Here is a 7,987-nt window from a genome sequence, read left to right as displayed (position 1 = left end):
CTGAACAGGAGTCCAAAAAAGGCGGCTGAAACGACGCCATATGAGATATGGACGGGGAAGCGTCCCACGTTGTCGTTTGTCAGAATTTGGGTGTATCAGGTATGACACGAATCATGTACTTGATTGTAGATAGTCAACATGGGATTTGTACCTCTCGTAAAAGAGAGAGATATCGCTAGGCCCCTCGTGTGAGCGAGACTATAGAAATGTGTGGCCGCACTATAGACGAACGTCGTCTATTTCGTACAGTCGAACTCAGTGTATGAGAAAGCAGTCGAATCAGATAAGGTGGCCTGTCCATGCCTTATGTTCGACTTATGATATCGTGATACAAAAGGATCATCAGCCAGAATCATCATTGGCGTTCGTAAGATCACGAACAAACTCTATTCGAGATAGGTAGTCATAGTGTCTTGCTAGAGACCGCCTATGACTTGTATATTCGAAATAGAGATTCCAGATTATACTGCTATATCGAATGAATCTACAGAGTCACACACGCATGGAAGGACAAAACGCACGAGAAAACGACGGAAAAAAAGAGACGGAAGGGTCCAGACCGGACGGACCAGAAGGACGAGACCCGACGGTCTGTCAGGTCCAGCCCCGATGGTCCGCCGAAGGCAGACCTTCCATTCTAGCTTGTCTGGAACGGACGGTCCACGTAGGCAGACCGTCCGTTTTGCTTGCTGGAACGAACGGTCCACGTGCATTTCTGGACCGTCTGTTCCGGCTTTCGGATTTTTCGAAAATTAAACCAAAATTAGGGTTAAATCACTTTATAAGAAAGAGATTAAAATCCTAATTAAGAGAGCCGACTATAGAAAACATCTATAGACTTTGGTGAGATACAAGAGGTTCCAAGGAGTGATTTAAGTCTAGTTTTCTCAAAGCTATATACCGAATAGTTGATTCGGGTCCTAGCAGAGAAGTTCCAATCATTGGAATCCATCACGAGGTGTGGATACGTGTAGAGGGCGAGGTAATCTTCCTGCCTTAAGTGATCGGACGAATTCTTCAGTTGATACAGGCCCTGGATCGATTGAGGTAAGCGTTCTAACGTTTCTACGATTCATACATGCATGGTTCTAGGGTTTCATAAAATTTTTGTTTTTCATCTGCTGCGCAAACCTTAGAATCGATCTCTTAGGAATAGGATTCACTCTAGAGATCCCAGGAAATCCAACAAGTAGACCTAATATATGAGCAGAAAGTTATGTGCATATTTAGACAATAGTATCATAGAATGCTTACATATCGACAAAAATTGTCAGCAAATCCCGATTGGCAATCCGATGATCTGAAAATCAACCAAAAATTTTAGTTGTCATTCGATATGTGATCCATGATTCAGTTGTCGACTCAAATCGCCAACCATCAGCTCATGTTCCGGAATTCGAGCCACATAATCAGCCATCATTCGATGGATAGGTCGATTGTTGGCTGGTGATATTATCAACATCATAACTTCCACAAAACATTCCCAAATAATTCTTTCTTTATGACATTAGAAAGCTCTTTTTCATAGCATAGATGCCAAGATTATGCATATCTAATATACAAGTAGAATATTATGTGCATATTTAGACAACAGTCTCATCGAGTACCTACATATCGACAAAAATCGTCAGCCAACTCTCGATTGCTAATACGATGATCTGAAAATAAAATAAAAAAAATAGTCGTCATTCGATAGGTATAGGTGACCCATGATTCAGCTGTCGACTCGAATCGCTAACCATCGCCTTATGGTCCGTAATTTGAGCCAAATAATCAGCCATCGCTCGATAGGTAGATCGATTGTTGGCTGGTGATATTATCAACTTCATAACTTCCACAAATCATTCCCAAATAATTATTTCTATATAACGTTAGAAAGCTCTTTGTAATATCTATGCGTAGATGCCAAGATTAAGCAGATCTAATGTAGAACAGAAAGTTATATGCATATTTAGACAATAGTCTAATAGAGTGCTTACATATCGACACAAATTGTAAGCAAGTATCGATTGGTGATCCGATGATCTAAAAATCAACCAAATTTATTAGCCGTCATTCGATAGGTGATCCATGATTCGACTGTTGAATCAAATCGCCAGCAATAGCCTCATGGTCTGGAATTCGAGCCACATAATCAGCCATCATTCGATGGGTAGGTCGATTGTTGGCTGGTGATATTATCAACTTCATAACTTCCACAAAACATGCCCAGGTAATTCTTTCTTTATAACATTAGAAAGCTCTTTGTCATATCTATGCATAGATGCCAAGATCAAACAAAAATCTAATATATGAGCAGAAAGTTATGTGCATATTTAGACAATAGTGTCATAGAGTGCTTACATATCGGCAAAAATTATCAACAAGTCTCGATTGGTAATTCGATGATCTAAAAATCAACCAAAATTTTTAGTCGTCAATCGATACGTGATCCATGATTCAGCTGTCGACTCAAATCGCCAGCAATAGCCTCATTGTCCGGAATTCGAGCCACATAATCAGCCATCATTCGATGGATAGGTCGATATTTGGCTGGTGATATTATCAACTTCATAACTTCCACAAAACATTCTCAAATAATTCTTTCTTTATGACATTAGAAAGCTATTTTTCATACCTATGCATAGATGCCAAGATCATGCAGATCTAATATACGAGTAGAAAATTATGTGCATATTTAGACAACAGTCTCATCGAATACCAACATATCGACAAAAATCATCAGCCAACTCTCGATTGATAATCCGATGATCTGAAAATCGAAAACAAAAATTTAGCCTTCATTCGATAGGTGATCCACGATTCAGTTGTCAACTCAAATCGCTAGCAATAGCCTCATGGTCCAGAATTCGAGCCACATAATCAACCATCATTCGATGGATAGGTCGATTATTGGCTGGTGATATTATCAACTTGATAACTTCAACAAAACATGCCCAGATAATTTTTTTATTTATAACATTAGAAAGCTATTTGTCATATCTATGCAACTGTCAACTCAAATCGCCAGCAATAGCCTCATGGTCTGGAATTCGAGCCACATAATCAGCCATCATTCGATGGATAAGTCGATTGTTGGCTAGTGATATTATCAACTTCATAACTTCCACAAAAATGCCCATATAATTCTTTCTTTACAACATTAGAAAGATCTTTGTCATATCTATGCACAAATGCCAAGATTAAGTAGATCTAATATACGAGCAGAAAGTTATGTGCATATTTAGACAATAGTCTCATAGAGTGCTTACATATCGAGAAAATATTTCAGCAAGTCTCGATTGGTAATCTGATGATCTAAAAATAAACCAAAATTATTAGCCGTCATTCGATAAATGATCCATGAATCAGCTGTCGACTCAAATCACCAACTATTTTCTCATGGTCCGTAATTTGATCCAAATATTCAGTCATCGCTCGATAGGTAGGCCGATTGTTGGCTAGTAATATTATACACTTCATAACTTCTGCAAAACATTCCCAAATAATCCTTTCTTTATAACACTAGAAATCTCTTTGTCATGTGTATGCATAGATGCCAAGATCAACACATCTAACATACGACCAGAAAGTTTTGTTCATATTTAGACAATAATCTCATAGAGTGCTTACATATCGACAAAAATTGTCAGCAAGTCTCGATTGGCAATCCGATGATCTAAAAATCAACCAAACATTTTATTTGTCATTCGATATGTGATCCATGATTCAGTTATCAACTCAAATCGCCAACCATCAGCTCATAGTCCAGAATTCGAGCCACATAATCGGTCATCATTCGATGGATAAGTCGATTGTTGGCTGATGATATTGTCAACTACATATAACTTCCACAAAATATTTCCATATAATTCTTTCTTTATAACATTAGAAAGCTCTTTTTCATAGCTATGCATAGATACCAAGATCATGCAGATCTAACATACGAGCAAAAAGTTATGTGCATATTTAGACAATAGTCTCATAGAGTGCTTACATATCGAGAAAATATTTCAGCAAGTCTCGATTGGTAATCTGATGATCTAAAAATAAACCAAAATTATTAGCCGTCATTCGATAAATGATCCATGAATCAGCTGTCGACTCAAATCACCAACTATTTTCTCATGGTCCGTAATTTGATCCAAATATTCAGTCATCGCTCGATAGGTAGGTCGATTGTTGGCTAGTGATATTATACACTTCATAACTTCTGCAAAACATTCCCAAATAATCCTGACTCAAATCGCCAGCAATAGCCTCATGGTCCGTAATTTGATCCAAATAATCAGCCACTGCTCGATAGGTACGTCGATTGTTGGCTGGTGATATTATACACTTCATAACTTCCAAAAAACATTCTCAAATAATCCTTTCCTTATAACAATAGAAATCTCTTTGTCATATCTATGCATAGATGGCAAGATCAAGCATATCTAATATACGAGCAAAAAGTTATGTGCATATTTAGACAATAGTCTTATAGAGTGCTTACATATCGACAAAAATTGTCAGTAAGTCTCGATTGGCAATCCGATGAACTGAAAATCAACCAAAAATTTTAAATGTCATTCGATATGTGATCCATGATTCAACTGTCAACTCAAATCGCCAGCAATAGCCTCATGGTCTGGAATTCGAGCCACATAATCAGCCATCATTCGATGGATAAGTCGATTGTTGGCTAGTGATATTATCAACTTCATAACTTCCACAAAAATGCCCATATAATTCTTTCTTTACAACATTAGAAAGATCTTTGTCATATCTATGCACAAATGCCAAGATTAAGTAGATCTAATATACGAGCAAAAAGTTATGTGCATATTTAGACAATAGTCTCATAGAGTGCTTACATATCGAGAAAATATTTCAGCAAGTCTCGATTGGTAATCTGATGATCTAAAAATAAACCAAAATTATTAGCCGTCATTCGATAAATGATCCATGAATCAGCTGTCGACTCAAATCACCAACTATTTTCTCATGGTCCGTAATTTGATCCAAATATTCAGTCATCGCTCGATAGGTAGGCCGATTGTTGGCTAGTAATATTATACACTTCATAACTTCTGCAAAACATTCCCAAATAATCCTTTCTTTATAACACTAGAAATCTCTTTGTCATGTGTATGCATAGATGCCAAGATCAACACATCTAACATACGACCAGAAAGTTTTGTTCATATTTAGACAATAATCTCATAGAGTGCTTACATATCGACAAAAATTGTCAGCAAGTCTCGATTGGCAATCCGATGATCTAAAAATCAACCAAACATTTTATTTGTCATTCGATATGTGATCCATGATTCAGTTATCAACTCAAATCGCCAACCATCAGCTCATAGTCCAGAATTCGAGCCACATAATCGGTCATCATTCGATGGATAAGTCGATTGTTGGCTGATGATATTGTCAACTACATATAACTTCCACAAAATATTTCCATATAATTCTTTCTTTATAACATTAGAAAGCTCTTTTTCATAGCTATGCATAGATACCAAGATCATGCAGATCTAACATACGAGCAAAAAGTTATGTGCATATTTAGACTAGAGTCCCATCGAGTGCCTACATTTCGACAAAAATCCTCAGCCAATTCTCGATTGGTAATCCGATGATCTGAAAATCAATCAAAATTATTAGCCGTCATTCGATAGGTGATCCATGATACAGCTGTCGACTCAAATCGCCAGCAATAGCCTCATGGTCTGGAATTTGAGCAACATAATCAGCCATCATTCGAGGGATAGGTATATTGTTGGCTGGTGATATTATTAACTTCATAACTTCGACAAAACATTCCCAAATAATCCTTTCTTTACAACATTAGAAAGCTCTTTTTCATAGCTATGCATAGATGCCAAGATCATGCAGATCTAACATACAAGCAGAATGTTATATGCATATTTAGACAACAATCTCATCGAGTGCCCACATATCAACAAAAATCCTCAGCCAACTCTCGATTGGTAATCCGATGATCTGAAAATCAACCAAAATTATTAACCATCATTCGATAGGTGATCCATGATTCAACTGTTGACTCAAATCGCCAGCAATAGCCTCATGGTCCGTAATATGATCCAAATAATCAGCCACTGCTCGATAGGTACGTCGATTGTTGGCTGGTGATATTATACACTTCATAACTTCTAAAAAACATTCCCAAAGAATCCTTTCTTTATAACACTAGAAAGCTCTATGTCATATCTATGCATAGATGGTAAGATCAAGCATATCTAATATACGAGCAGAAAGTTATGTGCATATTTAGACAATAGTCTCATAGAGTGCTTACATATCGACAAAAATTGTCAGCAAGTCTCGATTGGTAATCCGATGATCTAAAAATTAACCAAAATTTTTAGACGTCAATCGATAGGTAGATCACAATCATGGGTACTCGTTGAGAACGAGTGACTGGATGACCCGCATGAGATTGTCACATGGACAGAGCCATGACTTGAATCTCATACAGCGGTTCGTTCTTGTATCCTCATACCTGAGATGTCTAGAGTATCTGATATGAGGAATGGCGTTTCTTGACTGCATCAAACGTTGTCTTTAACCGGATGATTATAACGGCGTTGATCAGATACGTTCACGAATCATATGGAGATAGTAGACATGCAATATGGGACTTGACACCTCCTTAACAGGATAGATATCGCTGGGCCCTCTCGTGGAAGTCGGACTATAAAAAATGCGTGGCCACGCTATAGATGAAGTTGCATCTATTTTATTAGTCGATTTGCCAAGACAAGAAAGCGGTTGAACTTGAAGGGTGGCTCAAACCATGCCCTTGTTCAACATATGATATCGTGAGACAAAGGATAAGAACTCGAACCGTTAATGCCTTGGTTAGATCACCTCTAACGCAATTCTAAGTGGGTGGTCATGGCGTCTTGCTAGAGACTAACCATGATTTGTGGTTCGAGAAAAGTTCTGAAGTCACTATCACTTAGAATGGGCCTACAGGGTCACACACCACTAGGGATGGACTAATATGTGAAGAATCCGAAGAAAGAAGTCGAGATTTGGCCGAAACGAGCATGAGAATGATTTCTCATGGTGTTGGTCCAGAGCTGACCAAGTTTGGTCAGCCCCGGACCACGTTTGGTCAGCCCAGAGAATCCGGAGTCAGCCATGGTCCTCTGTCCAGGTCTGGTCTGGCTGACCAAGAGTTGGTCAGCTCCGAACCAGATGCTGGATCAGGCGGACCAAGGGCACTGGAACGACGGACCGAAAGAAGACCAAGAGACGGTCCGGAGCTGACCAAAACTTGGTCAGTGATACGTGTGTACTGAGTCTAAAATCTATAACCCGATTCACAACTCACCGCAAGGATACGGATCGTCATAACACGGGGTCACAAGGATCCGTAGCTAAATCTAAACCTTAATCGAAACTAAACCAAAGAAAGCAAGCAAGTGATGGTGGAAATATGTAGAATCTATGGAAAACGATATAAGAAAGCAATGAAGACGAGTGACCTATCAAACAAGGATGACTACGGGTGTCGGGATCGTATTCGCGTGTATGGGTATTTACTAAGCATGCGAGAATAACGACATCGTACTTGTATTCGGGAATCATCAAGCAACAGGGATAGAGAATTCACCTCTCGGTCTACTAACTCACTACCCAGAATAACTCGTCAATCTCTCCATCTATTCAAGTTAACCCTAGATGCATGAAGAACGCTATCATCAACCCTAAATCGATTAAATCATATCTCTATGTGAATAATACGATTCATTCATCGATTTTGATCCGAAACTAAACCCATATCTATATGTGATTCAGAATCTAAGATTATTGCCAAGTGTGCGTAACAGGAGGACTATAAAGGCGTGTATCAGGTACGAAACGAATCATGTGCTGGATTGTAGATAGTCAAGATGAGATTTGTACATCTAGTAAAAGAGACAGATATCGCTGGGCCCCTCGTGTGAGCGAGACTATAGAAATGTGTGGCCGCACTATAGATGAACGTCGT

This window comes from Tarenaya hassleriana, unplaced genomic scaffold, assembly GCF_000463585.1.
Source record: "Tarenaya hassleriana unplaced genomic scaffold, ASM46358v1 Cleome68, whole genome shotgun sequence".
In the NCBI taxonomy this organism is placed as follows: domain Eukaryota; kingdom Viridiplantae; phylum Streptophyta; class Magnoliopsida; order Brassicales; family Cleomaceae; genus Tarenaya; species Tarenaya hassleriana.
The sequence above is the reverse complement of the archived record's forward strand: the minus strand, read 5'-3'. Positions refer to the sequence as shown.